This window comes from Mesoplodon mirus, assembly GCF_964341445.2.
Source record: "Mesoplodon mirus genome assembly, chromosome: X".
Lineage (NCBI taxonomy): Eukaryota > Metazoa > Chordata > Mammalia > Artiodactyla > Ziphiidae > Mesoplodon > Mesoplodon mirus.
The window spans coordinates 128,576,313-128,599,759 of NC_138981.1; the positions used below are offsets into that span (position 1 = coordinate 128,576,313).

The 23,447-nt window shown below is 40.5% G+C and overlaps 1 long non-coding RNA gene across 1 annotated transcript; it reads right to left on the reverse strand.

Annotated features, from left to right (window-relative positions):
• Positions 1 to 369: 369 nt before the first annotated feature.
• Positions 370 to 23,275, reverse strand: LOC309797028. Its single transcript, XR_014292528.1, has 3 exons — positions 22,953 to 23,275; positions 22,679 to 22,821; positions 370 to 454 (listed from the first exon to the last, which is right to left on the reverse strand). It is a non-coding gene; the product is annotated as an uncharacterized lncRNA (long non-coding RNA).
• Between the last annotated feature and the right edge of the window lie 172 nt (positions 23,276 to 23,447).

Below are 23,447 nucleotides of genomic sequence, written 5' to 3' on the forward strand. Positions count from 1 at the left end.
CAGTACTAGGAAGTACTGCTGAATAAGCACCCATAGTATTAAATCAATAGGTTATTATCCCATTTGATAAAAAGTGACCAGTTAAGAAGTGCAAGAAAGTGCAATTATATGGCCACTCAACACCTAGAGGAAAGGTAGGGTGATTACAAGCATAAAATAAAACATACTACAGCATGCTTAGAAAGCCTATTACACTATGGGCTTACAATACAAATAATTGACAATAAAAATATCCTATTAAGAATACCAGGGGGACGTTCAAGATGGCGGAGGAGTAAGATATGGAGATCACCTTCCTCCCCACAAATACATCAAAAATGCATCTACATGTGGAACAAATCTTACAGAACACTTACTGAATGCTGGCAGAAGACCTCAGACGTCCCAAAAGACGCCCTCAGGCGACCTACACGCAGAGACAGGGACAAAGCCAAAGCTGAAACCCAGGTGCTGTCTGAAAAAAGAAGAGAAAGGGAAACTTTTCCCAGCATCCTCAGGAGCAGTAGATTAAATCTCCACAATCAACTTGGTGTACTCTGCATCTCTGGAATAATTGAATAGACAATGAATCATCCCAAAATTGATGTGGTGGACTTTGGAAGCAACTGTAGACTTGGGGTTTCCTTTCTGCATCTAATTTGTTTCTGGTTTTATGTTTATCTTAGTTTAGTATTTAGAGCTTATTATTACTGGTAGATTTGTTTAGTGGTTTGGTTGCTCTCTTCCTTTATTTTACATATATATATTTTTTTCTTTTTCTCTTTCTGTGCGTGTGTATGTGTATGCTTCTTTGTGTGATTTTGTCTGTATAGCTTTGGTTTTACCATTTGTCCTAGGCTTCTCTGTCCTTTTTTTTTTTTTTTTTAGTATAGTTTGTAGCGCTTGTTATCATTGGTGGATTGGATTTTTGGTTTGGTTGCTCACTTCTTTCTTTCTTTTTGCTTTTAATTACTTTTTTACTTTTAATAATTTTTTATTTTAATAATTTTATTCTATTTTATTTTATTTTTTTCCTTTTTTCCTTCTTTATTTTTCTTCCTATTTTCTGAGCTGTGTGGCTGACAGGGTTTTGGTGCTCTGGCTGGATGTCAGGCTTGAGCCTCTGAGGTGGGAGAGCCGAGCTCAAGACAGTGCTCCATCAGAGACCTCTGGCGCCACGTAATATCAAACGGTGAAAGCTCTCCCAGACATCTCCATCTCAATGCTGAGACCCAGCTCCACTCAATGACCAGCAAGCTACAGTGCTGGACACCCTATGCCAAACAACTAGCAAGACAGGAACACAACCCCACCCATTAGCAGAGAGGCTGCCTAAAATCATAATAAGGGCACAGACACCCCAAAATACACCACCAGACGTGGTCCTGCCCACCAGAAAGACAAGATCAAGCCTCACACACCAGAACACAGGCACAAGTCCCCTCCACCAGGAAGCCCACACAAACCACTGAACCAACCTTACCCACTGGGGGCAGACACCAAATACAATGGGAACTAGGAACCTGCAGCCTGTGGAAGGGAGACCCCAAACACAGTAAGTTAAGCAAAATGAAAAGACGGAGAAATACATAGCAGATGAAGGAGCAAGGTAAAACCTCACCAGACCAAACAAATGAAGAGGAAATAGGCAGTCTACCTGAAAAAGAATTGAGAGTAATGATAGGAAAGATGATCCAAAATCATGGAAACAGAATGGAAAAAATACAAGAAATGTTTAACAAGGACCTAGAAGAACTAAAGAGCAAACAAACAATGACAAACAATAAAATAAATGAAATTAAAAATTCTCTAGGGCTTCCCTGGTGGTGCAGTGATTGAGAGTCCGCCTGCCGATGCAGGGGACACGGGTTCGTGCCCCGGTCTGGGAAGATCCCACATGCCGCGGAGCGGCTGGGCCCGTGAGCCATGGCCGCAGAGCCTGCGCATCGGAGCCTGTGCTCCGCAACGGGAGAGGCCACAACGGTAAGAGGACCACGTACCGCAAAACAAAAACAAAAACAAAAACAAAAACAAACAAACAAAAAAAACGAAACAAAAATTCTCTAGAAGGAATCAAGAGCAGAATAACTGAGGCAGAAGAACGGATTAGTGACCTGGAACATAAAATAGTGGAAATTACTACCACAGAGTGGAATAAAGAAAAAAGAATGAAAAGAATTGAGGACAGTCTCAGAGACCTCTGGGACAACATTAAATGCACCAACATTCGAATTATAGGGGTCCTAGAAGAACAGAAGAAAAAAGGGACTGAGAAAATACTTGAAGAGATTATAGTTGAAAACTTCCCTAATACGGAAAAGGAAACAGTCAATCAAGTCGAGGAAGCACAGAGTGTCCCATACAGGATAAGTCCAGGAGAAACACAGCAAGACACATATTAATCAAACTATCAAAAATTAAATACAAAGAAAAAATATTAAAAGCAGCAAGGGAAAAACAACATATAATGCACAAGGGAATCACCATAAGGTTAACAGCTGGTCTTTGAGCAGAAACTCTGCAAGTCAGAAGGGAGTGGCAGGACATATTTAAAGTGATGAAAGGGGAAAAACTACAACCAAGATTACTCTACACAGCAAGGATCTCATTCAGATTCGACAGAGAAATTAAAACCTTTACAGACAAGCAAATGCTAAGAGAATTCAGCACCACCAAACCAGCTCTACAACAAATGCTAAAGGAACTTCTCTAGGCAGGAAACACAAGAGAAGGAAAAAACCTACAACAACAAATCCAAAATAATTAAGAAAATGGTAATAGGAACATACATATCAAGAACTACCTTAAATGTAAATGGATTAAATGCTCCAACAAAAAGACACAGACTGGGTGAATGGATACAAAAACAAGACCCATATGTATGCTGTCCTCAAGAGGCCCACTTCAGACATAGGGACACATACGGACTGAAAGTGAGGGGATTGAAAAAGATGTTCCATGCAAATGGAAATCAAAAGAAAGCTGGAGTAGCAATTCTCATATCAAAGTAGACTTTAAAATAAAGACTATTACAAGAGACAAAAAAGGACACTACATAATGATCAAGGGATCAATCCACGAAGAAGATATAACAATTGTAAATATTTATGAACCCAACATAGGAGCACCTCAATACATAAGGCAAATGCTAACAGCCATAAAAGGGGAAATTGACAGCAACACAATCATAGTAGGGGACTTTAACACCCCACTTTCACCAATGGACACATCATTCAAAATGAAAATAAAAAAGAAAACACAAGCTTTAAATGATACATTAAACAAGATGGACTTAATTGATATTTATAGGACATTCCTTCCAAAAACAACAGAATACACTTTCCTCTCAAGTGCTCATGGAACACTCTCCAGGATAGATCATATCTTGGGTCACAAATCAAGCCTTGGTAAATTTAAGAAAATTGAAATAGTATCAAGTATCTTTTGTGACCACAATGCTATGAGACTAGATATCAATTACAGGAAAAAATCTGTACACATGGAGGCACATTCTAATACAAACACATGGAGGCTAAACAATACACTACTAAATAACCAAGAGATCACTGAAGAAATCAAAGAGGAAATCAAAAGATACCTAGAAACAAATGAATGAGAAGGAAAACATGAAAACCCAAAACCTATGGGACGCAGCAAAAGCAGTTCTAAGACGGAAGTTTACAGCAATACAATCCTACCTCAAGAAACAAGAAACATCTCAAATAAACAAGCTAATCTTACACCTAAAGCAATTAGAGAAAGAAGAAGAAGAAAACTCCAAAGTTAGCAGAAGGAAAGAAATCATAAAGATCAGCCTAGAAATAAATGAAAAAGAAATGAAGGAAAAGACAAAAAAGATCAATAAAACTAAAAGCTGGTTCTTTGAGAAGATAAACAAAATTGATAAACTATTAGCCAGATTCATCAAGAAAAAAAGGGAGAAGACTCAAATCAATAGAATTAGAAATGAAAAAGGAGAAGTAACACCTGACACTGCAGAAATACAAAGAATCATGCAAGATTACTACAAGCAAATATATACCAATAAAATGGACAACCTGGAAGAAACGCACAAATTCTTAGAAAAGCACAATCTTCCGAGACTGAACCAGGAAGAAATAGAAAATATAAACAGACTAATCACAAGCACTGAAATTGAAACTGTGATTAAAAATCTTCCAACAAACAAAAGCCCAGGACCAGATGGCTTCACAGGCGGATTCTATCAAACATTTAGAGAAGAGCTAACACCTGTCCTTCTCAAACTCTTCCAAAATACAGCAGAGGGAGAAACACTCCCAAACTCATTCTATGAGGCCACCATCACCCTGATACCAAAACCAGACAGGAATGTCACAAAGAAAGAAGACTACAGGCCAATATCACTGATGAACATAGATGCAAAAATCCTCAACAAAATACTAGCAAACAGAATCCAACAGCACATTAAAAGGATCATACCCCATGATCAAGTGGGGTTTATCCCAGGAATATTCTTCAATATATGCAAATCAATGAATGTGATACACCATATTAACAAATTGAAGAAGAAAAACCATATGATCATCTCAATAGATGCAGAAAAAGCTTTCGACAAACTTCAACACCCATTTATGATAAAAACCCTCCAGAAAGTAGGCATACAGGGAACTTACCTCAACATAATAAAGACCATATATGACAAACCCACAGCCAACATCGTTCTCAATGGTGAAAACCTGAAACCATTTCCACTAAGGTCAGGAACAAGACAAGGTTTTGCACTGTCACCGCTATTATTCAACATAGTTTTGGAAGTTTTAGCCACAGCAATCAGAGAAGAAAAAGACAGAAAAGGAATCCAAATCAGAAAAGAAGAAGTAAAACTGTCACTGCTTGCAGATGACATATTATACATAGAGAATCGTTAAAATGCTACCAGAAATCTACTAGAGGTAATCAATGAATTTGGTAAAGTAGCAGGATACAAAATTAATGCACAGACATCTCTGGCATACCTATACACTAATGATGAAAAATCTGAATGTGAAATCAAGAAAACACTCCCATTTACCACTGCAACAAAAAGAATAAAATATCTAGGAATAAACCTACCTAAGGAAACAAAAGACCTGTGTGCAGAAAATTATAAGACACTGATGAAAGATATTAAAGATGATACAAATAGATGGAGAGATATACCATGTTCTTGGATTGGAAGAATCAACATTGTGAAAATGACTCTACTACCGAAAGCAATCTACAGATTCAATGCAATCCCTATCAAACTACCACTGGCATTTTTCACAGAACTAGAACAAAAAATTTCACAATTTGTATGGAAACACAAAAGACCCCGAATAGCCAAAGCAATCTTGAGAAAGAAAAATGGAGCTGGAGGAATCAGGCTCCCTGACTTCAGACTATACTACAAAGCTACAGTAATCAAGACAGTATGGTACTGGCACAAAAACAGAAATATAGATCAATGGAACAGGATAGAAAGCCCAGAGATAAACCCATGTACATATGGTCACCTTATCTTTGATAAAGGAGGGAAGAGTATACAATGGTGAAAAGACAGCCTCTTCAATAATTGGTGCTGGGAAAACTGGACAGCTACATGTAAAAAATGAAATTAGAATTCCCCCTAACACCATACACAAAAATAAACTCAAAATGGATTCAAGACCTAAATGTAAGGGCAGACCCTATAAAAATCTTAGAGGAAAACATAGGCAGAGCACACTTTGACATAAATCACAGCAAGACCCTTTTTGACCCACCTCGTAGAGAAATGGAAATAAAGACAAAAATAAACAAATGGGACCTAATGAAACTTAAAACCTTTTGCACAGCAAAGGAAACCGTAAAGAAAATGAAAAGAAAATCCTCAGAATGGGAGAAAATATTTGCAAACGGAGCAACTGACAATGGATTAATCTCCAAAATTTACAAGCAGCTCTTGCAGCTCAATATGCAAAAAACAAAGAAAGCATCCAAAAATGGGCAAAAGACCTAAATAGACATTTCTCCACAGAAGATATACAGATTGCCAACAAACACATGCAAGAATGCTCATCATTAATCATTAGAGATATGCAAATCAAAACTACAATGAGATATAATCTCACACTAGTCAGAATGGCCATCATCAAAAAATCTACAAACAATAAATGCTGGAGAGGGTGTGGAGAAAAGGGAACCCTCTTGCACTGTTGGTGGGAATGTAAATTGATACAGCCACTATGGAGAACAGTACGGAGGTTCCTTAAAAATCTAAAAATAGAACTACCATATGACCCAGCAATCCCACTACTGGGCATATACCCTGAGAAAACCATAATTCAAAAAGAGTCATGTGGGCTTCCCTGGTGGTGCAGTGGTTGAGAATCCACCTGCCAATGCAGGGGACACGGGTTCGAGCCCTGGTCTGGGAGGACCCCACATGCCGTGGAGCAACTAGGCCCGTGAGCCACAACTACTGAGCCTGTGCATCTGGAGCCTGTGCTCCGCGACAAGAGAGGCCGTGATAGTGAGAGGCCTGTGCACCGCGATGAAGAGTGGCCCCCGCTTGCCACAAGTAGAGAAAGCCCTCGCACAGAAACGAAGACCCAACACAGCAAAAAAAAAATAATTAATTAAAAAGAGTCATGTACCAGAATGTTCACTGAAGCTCTATTTACAATCCAGGACATGGAAGCAACCTAAGTGTACATCGACAGATGAATGGATAAAGAAGATGTGGCACATATATACAATGGAATATCACTCATCCATAAAAAAAACATGAAATTGAGTTATTTGTAGTGAGGTGGATGGACCTAGTGTCTGTCATACAGAGTGAAGTAAGTCAGAAAGAGAAAAACAAATACCGTATGCTAACACATATATATATGGAATCTAAAAAAAGAAAAAAAGGTTCTGAAGAACCTAGGGGCAGGACAGGAATAAAGACACAGATGTAGAGAATGGACTTGAGGACATGGGGAGGGTGAAGGGTAAGCTGGGATGAAGTGAGAGAGTGGCATGGAAATATATACACTACCAAATGTCAAATAGATAGGTAGTGGGAAGCAGGCACATAGCACAGGGAGATCAGCTCCGTGCTTTGTGACCATCTAGAGGGGTGGGATAGGGAGTGTGGGAGGGAGACACAAGAGGGAGGAGATATGGGGATATATGTATATGTATAGCTGATTCACTTTGTTATACAGCAGAAACTAACACACCATTGTAAAGCAATTATACTCCAATAAAGATGTTAAAAAAAAAAAAGAATACCAGAAGCCAGCGAATTCCCTGGCGGTTCAGTGGTTAGGACTCTGTGTTTTTCACGGCCGTGGACCCAGGTTCGTTTCCTGGTCAGGGAATTAAGATACCACAAGCCACGATGCAAAAAAAGAAAAAAAAAAGAGTATACCAGAAGCAAGAAAAAATCCAAACTCAACAATTTCCTTTAATGTTAAATAAGCTTTACTTACCCATTACTGAGCTACAACAACTATGTCACTAACCATCAACATCAAGACTTTTCCGATCCAGCTGTCTTTTCCAGCTCCACCAGCCTCAGTAGCCCTACACTTTCTGAAAGCACACTAAGGTGAAAGTGCTCTATTTATGCCTACTTTCTGGAGGGTTTTTATCATAAATGGGTGCTTACATCTGATGGAAATCAAGAGCTGGATTTTGATAGACTATCTAAATTCGGTGAAAACATTTATCTCAGCGGTGTTGCAATGGACAAATATGGTACTTAAATTAAAAAATCAGAAAGGTTAACTTCAAAACTGTTCTAATTCAAAATATGCAGCAGGCAAATGAAATATTTTTGGAATTCCTTCCTGAGAACTGCTTCATAGAATGCCTATGAGCTAAAGAATTAAACGTAGTCTTGTAATATCCTAATTTATTTTTTTAACCTAGGAAGATAATGTCTGGTTTATTCACCTTCTCTTTGACTACGCTTGGCTCTGAAAGACTTTTGGTAGTTTCCAAAAGGTAAATTCATCCTTAAGAACAAAAGAAGGTCAAACTATGTCCCCAGTGTTTGAAGATCCTAATGAAGATCCCCCCAAATACTTTGTGCAATAGTTGCCTCCCTGAAATGTGTGTAGCTTCCCCATGTAAAAAAAAAATGTATTATTTATTCATTTATTCACCCACTTAGTTACTTGACAAATGTATACTGATAGCTATTTTCCAGGTAGATTTCCTCTAGATGCTGGAGATGCAGGAGTCAAGAAAAAAGACAAAGATTTCTGCCTTCATGTAGCTTATAGAAAGGTGAGGTGAGACAAACAATAGACGATAAACATAATAAATAATAAATAGTATGTCAGGAGGTGATATCGTGCTACAAAGAAAACAAAAGGTGAAGAGGGGAAGGGGAATGGGAGCAATGAAGGTTAGGGGTGGAAAGTAATGAAAAGGTGACAATTTGAGCTAAGGTTTAAAGTAGTGAGAGAGTCTGCCTTCTGGATATCTGGGGTAACTGCTATAGGCAGGGGAAAAGAAATAAAGAAAATGCCTGATATCATGAAGGAACAACAAAAATCAATGAGGATGAAATGGATTGAATAAAGGGGGGAGTAAAAGGAGATGAAGGCAGAGTAGTAATCGAGAGGGCCAGATTATATAGAGTTATATAGGTCACTTGGCTTTTATTCTGAATAATTTGGGGAGCTATTGCAGGGTTTTGAGCAGAGGTATTACATGGCTTGATTTGTGTCTAAAAGGATCACTCTGGGAGTTCTATTTCTAGTAAGTCTGAGTACTTCCTACTGGACCTGGCTCTCCATAACAACTATAAACTCTGGAAAATATTGAATGCACAGGAAAGTGAACAAAAGGGGGGGTGCTGGGGGACATGTTGGAGGGGTTGACACTTGGAAGAAGCAATGGCAGGGGGGTGAGAGTCCCATTCTCAGGTTTCAGCCCAAGAGCAGGCTGAATGCAGCACCATAAAGTGGCTAGAACTCTGACTGAAAACCTGTAGTCTTTCCAGCCTAAATAATTAGAGTACAGAGTCTGGACAATTACAGCCTCTGCACCTCTGGCTGAATCACATGTGTGCAGGGTAGACTCAAAGCAGCTGAGCTAAAGGTTAAAAGAATAGAGAAGAAATTAAATGAGACTTGAACTATAGTCCAAGAGACAGACTTGGTGGACAATCAAGGGGAACACCTACTTATGGATGAGACGGCAGTCCTTACTAAAGAGGCAACATTTATGCTGAAATCTAAAGGATAAGGAGGAGCAAGCCATGTGAAGGCGAGGGTGGGGGAAGTGAGAAACAGAATTCCAGGCTTTGGAAACACCATGACCAGAAACTCAAAGGCAGGAAAGAGTATGGTGTTTTCCAGGAAATGCAAGGAGACCAAAATGGGGAAACTGGTCAATTTATACTAAAACAATAAATGCTCTAAATATGAGATAAGGAAAAAGCATTAAAGTTGATCTCTATCCTCAAGGTATTTATAATCATATCAGGGAGACAAACATGCTAATGTCAATGAAACAACTAAAATTCAATACTAGACAGTATGTAGTTGACCAGCACTTTGAGTTTTCAAATCACATTTGCAAGAATCACCTTATTTGGTCCTCACAATAATAGCCCGATGAGGCAGGTACTCTTATTGCTACTGTTCTTATTTAACCTGGTTATTTTCTCTCTTTCCCCTGATGATAAGAGCTATGAGGGCAGGGCCATACCTGTTCTCCTACCACTGCACCCCCAGCATCAGGCAGAGCTTTGAGTTCAGAGAAGTACTAAGTAAATCTTTGTTGAATGCATGGGTTTAACAGATTGGAAACTCAGGCTTTGAGGGGAAAGGACTTAAATGCTCAAGGGAACACAGCATGTCCATGACAGAATCATCTAGAATTCATGGCTCTCGTCTTCTGGGCCAATATTATAACTTGGCCAGTGATTTTCAGTCTCTTCCCTACCCCCCACCCCTCTTCTGCCTTTTTTCCTCCTTTTCCTCCTTCCTTTTCTCTTTCCTTCCTTCAAGCAGCAGAACGCTTTGTTTTCAAACAAAATTTTTTCACTTGGATATGGAAACCAAAACTTCAGTTATCAACACATTATAAATATTTTATAAATTCAATGTTATAGGATTTATTATTGTCAGTCACGGAGAATGATGACAGTTGTTTGGATGGACACAGAAATTAGACATCATGTGCCTGGATGATAGTGGCCATCATACGACAGTCTCACCATCCAATTTATTAAGGAATTTTGTTTTGAATGCCCAGTATTGAGAAAATCCAGATGAATCCTAAGAAGTGTAATAGTTGAAAATGGTAACAGGTGTTAAATTGTGTGCCAGCCATCTCAGTATGCTTAAACTCAACGGATCCTGAGGATTAGGAAAGGATATCTTTATTTTAAATTTGAATCACTAACAACATCTAACTGTTAACTGCCATGCCGTACCGTTAATATAAAAGTCTGACAAGAAGCCCCTATGGAAAACCTGCTGCAGCACTTTATAGTATGATAATACTTTCATAATGTAACATGTTATGTGTACCTTTGTAGTTGCACAACTGACTACCACGCGGAAAGTGAGACCAAGCACCGATGACGTGACTGTGCCTTGTCTTGCATTTCATTGGGTCCAGTACATGTGTTCTATGATCCGCTTCTTATTTGTACAATTTTGTGTGAGTGAACCCACACAGGCCTGAAATAAAATGGTGAGTGGAAACCTATAATTTCTTCAATCAGTGATATATGTCCAAGCAGTTCAAATCCATGCTAGATGTGACAGGAAGAGTTATATTCTGAGATCTGCCCCCAAAACCTGTTCTGTACTACATAAGGAAACACATCTATGGCTTTCAATGTGCTCAAACATGGTACATTTGAGTGAGCTTATTATGTTTACTATAGTTTAACAAGGAATTTAGAGTGCTTTTCTAAAATTAAATTCAATCCAAGATATTTGTACTCTTGAAGCACTTCAAAGCAGTCCAAGGGTTCTATAAAACTCTGTTGGTAATCCAAGCCCTCTAGCACTATGCTTCACCCTAAACGACCTCACATTTAGGTGGGCTGACTTTCTGGTGGTGTAGGCAGGTATGGCCTGGATAGCTCTGGCAATGAGGCATTATGGGAATTTTCTTGCAATGTTCATGACATGGATGTGCATTTTGCCAACTATCTCGGGCACAGCCCCTGGAAACAAAGCTATAGCCTTTTGCTCTCCAGTTGAAATGCAATTGCTGTGTTCATCAAAATTTAGTTGGGGAACTGAAGGAATATTTGAATTTTTATAGTGTTGTTAATATTCTTTCCCTTTCCAGTTAGCTTATCATCAATCTGTAAGGAGAGATTCTGGAATGTCAAGAGTTGAAGGCTATGTGATTAAATTAGGTCATTTGGTTTCATTAACTTAGTAACTGCATAAATAAATTCTCAGAAGGATCTGTCACTAATGCTTATTTGTCTTTATATTAATATTTTTTCAATGAAATAAAGTTGTTTTTACTGTTGTAAAATGTACAAGTTCAGGCTTACAGGAAAAGGGCATTGAACCTATTTTGTGGGGAAGGATAAATGTGTGAGAGAGACAGACAAGGGAGTTAGACTCTGATTAGGTGGTTTGCCTTTTTGTACTTTAACAGACCTGAGGTAGAAGATTCCTCTCAGTAATGATGGTTCACAATGCAGTGATTCTCAGAGTCAGTGTGGAAATGGAGCCGTATAAAATTCTGAAGGGCCTCAGGTGTGTAGCTTGAAAAGCCCGGAATTTAATATGAATGCTTTCTCATAGCTTCTCAGCCTACTGAAATCCTACCTAGCTTTTGGGAGTGCCTCCATAAAAACTTCTCAGACCTTTGTTATTTCTTATTCATGGACCATTCATCCCTTCTCTGAACTTCTACAGAAGTTATAGGGCCCACACTACTTAACCTAGCTTAATAAGCAGACTGAATGGTATGACTCAAGAAAGTGTACTTTATCAGGAGTTCAAAGACATAGATTTTGGTTTGTGCCCATGTGGCCCCACTGGCCAAGTAACTCACTTACTCTGATTCCTGTCTGTTAAATGGGTATGGTAGTAATAATTCTACCTGCCTCATACGGTTGTTAGGAGGGTTAAATGAGATGATTCTTACAAATGTGTTTTGGAAACTCAAGGCACTGAGCAGCTACACGCTGTCTAGTATTGAAGTTTAGTTGTTCCATTGACATTAGCACTTTTGTCTCCCCAATGTGATTGTAAGCACCTTGAGGATAAAGATCAACTTTAAAGTTTTTTCTTATCTCCTTACAGTGCTGCGTGTATAATAAATATTTAGAGCAGTTATTGTTTTTATAATTATCAATTACATTAACATAGTGCTTCATAGTTGCTAAAACATTTTCACATACATTATTATCCATGGTGTACCTCCATTTTTATATTGCCACAGGACTGAGATTTCGGGAGGAACAGTGACTTTCCCAAGGCCATACAGTTAGTGGAGTTGTTGCAACTATTACACAAGTCTGCAGGTTTGCAGTCTGTGGCTCTTTTCACTGTGTGATTAGACCTTTTGTAATCTGGGCACTATCAAAAAGGTACTTTAGTCTAGGTAGTTCATGCAGTTCTGGTTGTAGAAGAGATTTGACTTTGTAAACTACGTAAGTCTTCTGGGAGTGACATTATTGATTCTCTACTTTACAGCCGGTTCCATCTGCACCTTTGACAGCATTATTTTATCTTTCAGTATAACAGCGAGTGTAGCTAGAGTATGGCAGCTGCCCAGAGTGATGTGTGGTTTGGGATTTCTCCATTTCAATGAAGCCAATTCTTAATTTTTGAAATTGTGGATTTTCCAGGGTCTCTGTTGGGCTGGTCTTTTCCCTTTCTGCTATGGCCCAATTTTTGTACACGTCATGGTGAGCTAGAATTCTGATCAGAAGGAAATCCAGCAAGGGGAAAAGAGGGTGACCAATTTCAGTCCTAAAATGTGATACTTTTTCATCACTCTGCACAGAATACTTTAGAGAAGAGGTCAAAGTTATTGGACAAGCACTCATTTTAAAATTATCTGGGTATTTGCCCCCTCCACGTTCTCCTGGTCCTAATTTAGTACTGACTGTGCCATCCAAATTAATCCCAAACAAAAATAAACAGTCAATGTATCATTGTATCCCAATTATTATAATTAAAACCTGAATTTGGGTCAAAATGTGCTCTTTAAATCACCTAGAGTTTGACTAGAAATGATAGTAATTGTGATGCAGTGGGCTATTGACCAGACCTTCACAAATTCTCATCAATTTCTGTAGTGATTTTTACATTTCCTCAAAGCTCAGGAGGAAATTGAGCATCTATTTATTTGATTTTAAAAATCACAGGGCGTCACAATGTACTCAAGTGACTACAAATGAAACGCTTTAAAAAAGAAGAACTGCAGTGGGTGCATCACAACTGAAATTAGAGCAAGTGTCAGTATGTCAGCTGCAAATTGACAGGTCTTGCACAAGGCACTTAAGGTTAATGAGTGATATTTAATTTGGCCAGAGTGACCAAAAAACTTCAACGATGTGAGGTCATCTTAGAAAAGGGCTACTTAAAGCAAGAGTCTAGAGGAAGCTGATGTAGCTTTAACAGCAGCAAATGTACATCACAATGTAATAGTACTGGTGTATTAGTGTTAGCATAGGTGCTAGTATTGGGTTGGCCAAAAAGTCCGTTCTGGCTTTTCTGTAAGCTCTAATGGGAATAATAATAATAATGCAACTGTCATTTGTTCGGTGTGTACCGTGTGCCAGGCACTGTACACTAAAGCATGTACCCGTACAATCTCATTTGTCCTCAGTTCAACCTTAGGTTGCTCCATTTACAACTGAGCAAGCGTTCAGGGAGTGAAAAGCTGGCATTTTAACCCGTGTCTGTCACATTACAGAACCCAGTTTTCTAACCCTTTACCTATTACATTGGTCTTGTGTCAGATCTAACATTTACTGTACTGTTGTGTGACCTTGGAGAAGATGCTTTCCCTCGCTCAAAATATCTCCATCTGTAAAATGAAGGAACTTGACTGTGAGTTTTCCTATCTCTAAAGTCTTTTAAGAATGAATGGGTACAAGATCTTTGGATGGGGTGAAGTGTTGTGGAGGAGTACGGGGAACTGGTATGAAAATGGTGTGCAGGTGAAACAGGACCTTAGAGCTTGGATGGGCACTCTTGCTCTGTGATACGAGCCACTCCTCTGCTCTGGGCCAGTTTGTACCTTTCTCAACAAGCTTTGTTATTCTGGGCTTCAGAAAGGCCTAGAGGGAGGGAGAAGAGTTTTTGGACATTAGGAAAGAAGGTTCTTTTTTTTTTATGAACACCAGTTAATACTCCACTATTGCAGATTTATATGTATCTTTAGGCCAATGCTCCTTGTATTATTATTATTTTTTATTATTATTAGCTTCTGCTTTATAACAATGTGAATCAGTCATACATATAAAACTGTTCCCACATCCCTTCCCTCTTGCGCCTCCCTCCCTCCCACCCTCCCTATCCCACCCCTCCAGGGAGTCACAAAGCACCGAGCTGATCTCCCTGTGCTATGCGGCTGCTTCCCACTGTCTATCGAAGGTTCTTTTTTGGATTCTCCTCTTATTAGCACACTAGCCTCTGGAGGTGAGCACATCCCAATGGCCTGGATCTGAAGGCATGAAGACAACTCAAAAGCCCTACACTGAAAGTCAAGAAACTGGCGGTTGAGCAGTGCTGATGTGGAGGTAAAAACAAGTTTTTGTTTTTCTCCAGCCATTAACAAATTTTTAATGTAAGTAATGTAAATATAATATATAATGTGCATATTTTTTTGGCTGTGCTGGGTCTTCATTGCGTGCGTGGGCTCTTTGTTGTGGGCTTCTCTTTAGTTGTGGCACACGGGTTTAGTTGCCCCGCGGCACGTGGGATCTCAGTTCCCTGACCAGGGATTGAACCTGCGTCCCCTGCATTGGAAGGCAAATTCTTCACCACTGGACTACCAGGGAAGTCCTTAATGTGTTTTTAATATTTAATTTTGTAGAAAATTAGATATATGTATACATAAAAAGCAAATTAAAAGCATCCACAATCCAACTGCTTAGAGAACAGCTCTTAATAGTTTCATATTGTTACAGACTGCAGATTTTAAAAAACAAACTAGACTGTCACTAGTTTCTCTGTTTCTCAGCACCTTTGGTCAGGAGTGGGGTGGGGGTGGGGGTGGGGGTACCAATCCCGTTGTTCAGGTTGTTCTTTTTTTACAGTGATTGATTGTTTGATATTAGTAACCTAGACTGAGAATGGAAAAGATAATATGGATAATTCTGGATTATCAGTCTCTGACCTATGACTGGCAGCTCATTGTTTATTCACCAGTTGCCTTTGCTGATAATACTTTTAATCAGTTAGTGACTGATTATGTTCTTTTATTTCTCATTACATCTATAAAAAGGAAATTCTTCAAGAACCGACTCCAAATTATACTATTTTTTTCCTTTATCTCAATTTGCCTTTTATCCTGAGAGATTTTTTAAAGTGTAATTGGTGTTATTTTGTGTAACCATTTGTTCTCTAAGGTGGGTCTCTTTCATTTTTAAGGATGACTTTGGTCTTTTCAAGGTCAGGCCAATTTTAAAACAGAATTTTCCTGAATATTATATTTTAGTGTTTTGAGAAAGGCAGTTTTCACACTCCTGAGGGACAAACATTTCTGAAAACTGTTTTGATGGAAACTACGGTTCATAATGATCAAAGTCTCCTCAGAACCTGTTACTTTTTTAGAAAAGCTTAAAAGCACATTGTTCCTCCCCCGAGTGTATCCCCTAGAGAAATTCTTGCACATCTGCACAGATGGCATGTACCAGGATGTTCATTATTAGTGACAGCAAAAAATGTAAGTATCTTAAGTGTTCTATCAATGGGAGCACAGATAAATAAATTATATATATTGGTATATGCTCCACCCATCAGCATGGGTGCATCTCAAAACTGTCAAGCAAAAAAGTTGCTGATGAACCTAGGGGCAGGACAGGAATAAAGATGCAGACGTAGAGAATGGATTTGAGGACACGGGGAGGGGGAAGGGTAAGCTGGGACGAAGTGAGAGAGTAGTATTGATGTATATACACTACCAAATGTAAAATACATAGCTAGTGGGAAGCAGCCGCATAGCACAGGGAAATCAGCTCAGTGCTTTGTGACCACCTAGAGGGGTGTGGTAGGGAGGGTGGGAGGGAGATGCAAGAGGGAGGGGATATGGGGATATATGTCTACGTATAGCTGATTCACTTTGTTATACAGCAGAAACTAACACAACATTGTAAAGCAATTATACTCCAATAAAGATGTTAAAAAAATGCTGAATGATAAATATGGTAGGATACCATTTTTTTTTTTTCTTTTTGCGGTATGCGGGCCTCTCACTGTTGTGGCCTCTCCCGCTGCGGAGCACAGGCTCCGGATGCGCAGGCCCAGCGGCCATGGCTCACGGGCCCAGCCGCTCCGCGGCATATGGGATCCTCCCAGACCGGGGCACGAACCCGTATCCCCTGCATCGGCAGGCGGACTCTCAACCACTGCGCCACCAGGGAGGCCCAAGGTAGGATACCATTTATACAAAGTTTAAAACTATGCAAAATGTATCTGTTTGGATAAGCTAGGTTATGCTGCTTTAAGAAACACTGCCAAATCTTAGTGACTTACAGCCATGATATGGCTGGCATAGATTACTTTGGGCCTCTGTTCATGAGTAATTCAGAGTCGCAGGCTGATATAAGCTTCATTTTATCACATGCTTCACTGATCACTTTACCAATGGGAAGCAGATAAAGTGACTTGCATGGTAGTTCTTAAAGCTTCTCCTGAAAGTGGCACATTTCACTTTCACTCATATTTCATTGTCCAGAACAAGTCACATAGCTACACTGAACTTTAAGGGGACTGGGAAGGATAATCTTACCATGTGCTTTGAGGGTAAGATCACCCCAAGTATTTGGTGAATAACTCTAATAACTACCAGACTAAACAATACTCTGTAGTGCATATGGATATATACAAGTATAGTAAAAGTACACAGATTTGAATGGAACTATTGAACTCCAAATTCAGATTAGTGATACCTCTGTGGAGGGAGGGAAGGAGGAGAGTGGGATGGGATGAGAAAGCTGAATAACTGGTACCTACCTCTTCAGTTAACTCTTTTCTCCACTCTGCTCTCTGCCAGGGGAGTCTGACCTGTATCGACCTCATCAGTGGGTTCTCCATGTTCTGTGACTTCAGGATGGGTTTGGACAATGGGAAAGCCAGTGGGAGATCAGAAAGAGACTAGAGAGTATTCTTCTGGCTCCCTCTCCATGAGGTCACCTCAAACTGACTATGTCCCTTGACCAGAGGTCTCTGCTACTTTCAAAGAGGCCAATTCTACATGATTATTCTTTGGATTCCAGGCATCTCTCCTTTTCTTATCCCTTTGGGCCTAACGGTGGTAACAGTTTAGTTGCTACTAGTTGCAAGTTTCTGCACTGTCCATTGTAGCTCTCTTATACCCAATCAAAAAATGGGCAGAAGATCTAAATAGTCATTTCTCCAAAGAAGACATACAGATGGCCAACAGGCACATGAAAAAACACTCAACATAGCTAATTATTAGAGAAATGCAAATCAAAACTACCATGAGGTTATCACTTCACTCTGGTGAAAATGGCCATCATCAAAAAGCCTATATAAAATATTTCATAATTAAAGAGCAAACTGCAAAATTTATGTCAAACACACTGTAAACATCACAATGCCCTCCCCCCAAAAAACCTTTAAAATTCTATTTTTTAAACCTATTCTATTGACAGTTTCTAAAGTATGATTAAGTTGGGTTTTGTTCCTTTTTCCTTTGGGATTTTTCTGTTTCATAAAACAAACAAACAAACAGAAAAACTCCCAAACAGTAGGAGTTCTGTAAGCTGACCGCTGAGTGGTTTCTGGTTCCTCTATGATACATGTAATACTTACAGCACATGTAAAGTTCATAGCTGGTAAGCATCTCCCTATGCGCCTATGTGGCCCTTTTCCTACTGACTGAGGTGTATGCTTATCAAGAATCATTTGTATGCTCACAATCTTTTTATATGCTAATTAAGCTTGGTATCGTAACTATTAAATGAAATGTCAAGAAAACCAATGAGATATACCTGTAAAAGAAAGATTTTTTTCTTGTAGGAATGCCCAGATAAAAGCCTTGGAAAGACACAATAAAGGTGAGCCTCTAAAATAAATCTGTATTAATTAGGTATGAGCAAGAAAATTAAAAGATTTGTAAAAATAGTATAAAAATTAGAAGGCCTCCCTCAGACTGTTTGGCAGGCATTTTTTAAAGTTATTGCTCCAATTCAAACAAAATGTAACTAGAAATTATAGTGTATTCACTATGAGTATGTATTTCATAAGAAAGATGAACAGAACTCTGGATACATCTCAAGAGAAGACCTTGGCTTCACACGACAGGACTGGTTAAGGAATGTACACTTTCATGTTTTATGTTCAAAATATGGAAAACAACTACAAAACTCTAATGAAAGAAATCAAAGGTTTATGTAAATGGAGATATTCCATATGCATGGATAGGAAGAATCAATATTGTCAAGATGTCAGTTCTTTCCAAGTTGTTTTATAGATTCAAAGCAGTCCCAGTTAAAATCCCAGGAAATTATTTTGTGGACATTGACTTTAGAATCAGTTTGTCAACATAGAAAACCTAGAAGACCTTGGATATGACAATGACATTTTAGATACTACACCAAAGGCGTGATCCATGAAAGAAATAATTGATAACTTGAACTTCATTAAAATTATAAACTTCTGCCCTGCAAAAGATGCTGTCAAGAAAATAAGACAAACCACAGACTGGCAGAAAATACTGCAAAAGACATATCTGATAAAGGACTGTAATCCAATATATAACTCAAAATATACAAAGAACTCTTAAAACGCAACAGTAAGAAAACAACACCCCAATTAAAAAATGGGCAAGAGACCTGAAGAGACACCTCATGAAAGAAGATATATAGATGGCGAATAAGCATATGAAAAGATGTTCAACAACATATATCATTAGGGAATCGCAAATTAAAACCACAATGAGATACCACTACACAAGTATTAGAATAGCCAAAATCCAGAACATTGACAATGCCAAATGCTGATGAGGATGTGGAGTAATAGGAACTCTCATTCATTGCCGGTGGGAAAGCAACATAGTATGGCTACTTGGGAAGATTGTTTGGCAGTTTCTTACCAAACTAAATATACGATCCAGGAATCATAATCCTTAGTATTTTCCAAAAAAGTTGAAAACTGATGTGCATGCAAAAACCTGCACATGGGGCTTCCCTGGTGGCGCAGTGGTTGAGAGTCCGCCTGCCGATGCAGGGGACACGGGTTCGTGCCCCGGTCCGGGAAGATCCCACATGCCGCAGAGCAGCTGGGCCCGTGAGCCATGGCCACTGAGCCTGCACGTCCGGAGCCTGTGCTCTGCAACAGGAGAGGCCACAGCAGAGAGAGTCCCGCGTACCGCAAAAAAAAAAAAACAAAAAAAAAAACCTGCACATGGATGTTTATAGCAGCTCTATTCATAATTGCCAAAACCTGCAATCAACCAAGATTCCTTCAGTAAGTGAATGGATAAATAAACGGTGGCACTTCCAGACAGTGGAATACTATTCAGAGCTTAAAAGGACTGACCTATCAAGCCATGAAAAGAGATGGTGGAATCTTGCTGGAAGTGCACATTACTAAGTGAGAGAAGCCAATCAGAAAAGACTACATACTGTATGCTCTAAAAAATAAAGTCTATTAAAAATATTTAGTATAATTTTTAATTCCTGTTTTAACTGACTTTTTAGACTGCTTACAATAAATGAGAGGTCTTCTGTATTTGCATTAAAAAAGACTGAGAAGAAGTACAGTTGACTCTTGAATAACATGGGAGTTAAAGGGACTGACCCTCCACTCAGTTGAAAATCTGCTTATAACTTTATAGTCCACCTCTGTATCTACATGTCCACATCTGCAGATTCAACCAACAGTGGATGGTTAGTACTATACATATTTAATGAAAAAAATCCACATATAAGTGACCCATGCAGTTCAACCCATTTCAAGGTGCAACTGTTTATCAGTATTTTCAAGTCCCTTATCCCTGGGTGGTATATTACAGGTGAGTTTATTTTCTTTACATGTTGTTTTCATTTTCCATATTTTCTATAATAAACATTTACAATTTAAAGGGTTATCTTTAAAATAGTGAAAATAATGTGGAAGAGTAAAAGTAGCCTAGACTACAGGGTAATTCTTTAGTATTTACTGCAAGAATCCTTCTATTATTTTGACAATTGTAACATTTAAACTATACTTGAAATTAATATCCTATCCTGGTGTAACTACTTTGATATCCCAGCAGGTTTTTTGGTTTGTTGTTTTGTCCTTTTGCCATGAGGAAATAACTGCCTGAAGTTCCTTTCTGTTGTCTATATGATGTGTTATGGATGCCAGAAAATTTTATGTCTTCTTGTAAGTATGGCAAAAATTGCCTGCTTGTTGTAAATATCAGTTTGCTGGGAGATATTCATAATGTTGGGTTTATGCACTGTCTGTAAATCCATTCCTTCCTCTTTTGCCTAAAGATATACTTGGAAATAGAGTGTTTCATCAGTTAAGTAATTTTCCACAAAATATCAGAAATAAATAAGAGGAGAGTGAAGTACACTCAAGTGAAATGTATTGAGTATAATTATGTAAGTATACTACAGAAAGTGAACTTGAGAGAGAAAAGAGCATATTTTTTCACAAGATGCTCCAAGTGGAAAAGAAGATGACACATTTGTATAGAGAGAAATTTAGGAATGAAGTGTTCAAAAGCTGGAACAACAAATGGATGCAACTTTTAAGAATTACTTGTTTATAATAAAATACCAGTTAGTGACAGAAGCCAGGATATGGTCATCCTCAAGTCATCTTGTCCTCAGTTGGCCTGCAGTAGTCAGTCACCTTTGGCTACCATTGTGCCATCCAGACTTCTAGCATTATGATTCCTATGGTGAAGAGGGGCATGGGTATTCTGATGCTGAAGGCAATCTTTGGTGCCCCCATCTCAGTTTACTTCTACTCTTGAGTACATTTCATGTGTCAGTATGTGCACTTAATTCTGGAATGTACAGTCTAGAAGGGAAGACTCACATATACTTAAATCATGCCAATCCTGGGCAAACTGTAGTTGGCAATAGAAGGGCAAAGTACTGCCAGTACATGTGGGTAAAGAGGGAATATGGTTTGGAGAATGGAGAGGGAGGTAGTGGCATCTGAGCTGATCCTTGAAGGACAATGTGCACTCAGGGTCTGGTGAGAAGCTCATTTTGTTTGGCATTATGGCTTCCTGAGGCTTATCTCACCAGAGTAAGAAGGTTGATTTTTGAGTCAAGGTTAGAGCTGGTAAGAGGTGCCTTTTTTAGAAAGAATGCTCTGCCCTTAAGAGTGGAATGCACTGGGGAAAAGGCAACACTGGAGAAATCACCGTTTTCTGTTAACCCTCCAAAACTATCACACCCTGCACCCTAATATGCCTCCATTTGGCTTACTCTCCAAATGAGTAGAAAAATTATAGCACTTAATTCTGTTCTATCTAGCATCCGATCTTTGATAAGATGCTCACATTAGGACATTGTTCAGATTCTCACTTACCTGGATCATCCTGTGGGTACAAGAGGAAAAATAAAATTATGTCATCTTAAAAAAAAAAAAGTCAGGGGTTTCCGTGGTGGTGCGGTGGTTAAGAATCCGCCTGCCAATGCAGGGGACACGGGTTCGTGCCCTGGTCCAGGAAGATCCCACATGCCACAGAGCAACTAAGCCCGTGAGCCACAACTATTGAGCCTGCACTCTAGAGCCCACGAACCACAACTGCTGAGCCTGAGTGCCTCAACTACTGAAGTCCGTGTGCCCAGAGCCCGTGCTCTGCAACAAGAGAAGCCACCGCAATGAGAAGCCCACGCACCGCAATGAAGAGAAGCGCCCGCTCGCCGCAACTACAGAAAGCCCACGTACAGCAACGAAGAACCAGTGCAGCCCACAAATAAATAAATAAATAAATAAATAAATTCATTTAAAAAAAAAGAAGCCTGCTGCAGACAGAGGAGGTACCACGGAATACAGCCCTTTACTTGCTTTCAGCCCTGGGAGGTCCTAAAGCATGGTGGCTAGATGTGGGGTCCGCTGACTTCCCATTCGGGCATCAGAGAGAGGTGAGGACCTTGCTCTGAGGGGCCCTGTTTCATGTGAGGAGAGGGGAGGGGGCCCAGGCCCTGCCAGGCATCCAGAGAAGGATCTTGAGGCAAGACTGGGGCGACCCCCTTCCCAGACAGTGCAGGACCCACAGGAAGCCGCCCACGCAACCAGCACAGGCCGTCCGGGGCCGCCCAGTCGGGCAGAGCACCCCTCCCCCACGTCCTCTTTGGAGGGGGCGGTCTCAGGGAAATGGGGACCTTGGACCGAGGGACGCATCATCAGGTCAGCAAGAGGGAGGGCCCATACAAGCCCTGTCGGGAGTAAATATAAATACTACCTCGGACAAGTCTGCGGGTATGCCTACAATCTCAGAGCGGGAGGGTAGCTTGCCTGCCTCTACTATCAACCCTCCGCAGCCGTGGCATGTTGTAGCTGACATAACGTTCGCTCACTTCTGCCTTGATGTTCTCGGGGAGCATCGGCTTGTTCTGGAGCCCACGAGGGAAGCAGCCCAGGCAGTGCCGGAGTCAAGGTGAGGACTCTGAGCCAGGACTGAGTGGCTTTTCCACCCCAGAGCAGGGATCCTGTCAGCGCCCTGCAGAAAGAGTGAGAATCCCGTCAGTGCCCCGCAGAAAGAGCAGGAACCCCGGGCCCCGCCCTGCCCCTGCTGCCATCCCTGGGTCACCCCAGGCAGGGTCCCTGGATGCAGCGTGTGGGGACTAGCACCTCAGGAGTCTGCAGGACAGGAGGTTGTCTCTGAGACGTGCAGACTTAGACCAGAAGAGAGAGGATTCCTACGCTCTGCCAAGCTTCTGGGTGAGGCCCCTGAGGAAGGAGGGAGAGGCCCCCACCGCAGAGGCTTCGCCCCCCGCTGTGCCGGCAGTCCTGGAAAGCCGCCAGCACAGGCCGTCAGCTGTGGCGCTTCGGGCGCTGCCGGGAGTCTCAGGGACACGAGGCTAGGCTGAGGGCTCGCGGGAGGGAGGAGCCCCAGGCATTGTCTGGTGTAAGGGGAGGACCCAGAGGGATGAGAAGCCCACTGCAGGGGGGTTCCGCCACACGCTTGCTGGCCGCTCTGAGGACACGCAGTCAGGCTTCCTGGACATGTGGTGAGGCTTGTTAGTGGGGACTGGACTGGGCAGCAGAGGAACGAGCCCAGGCCCCGCCGGGCGGCAAGGCGAGGGTCCACAGGGAGGAGAGCGGCCCTCTCAGCTGCCCTAGACG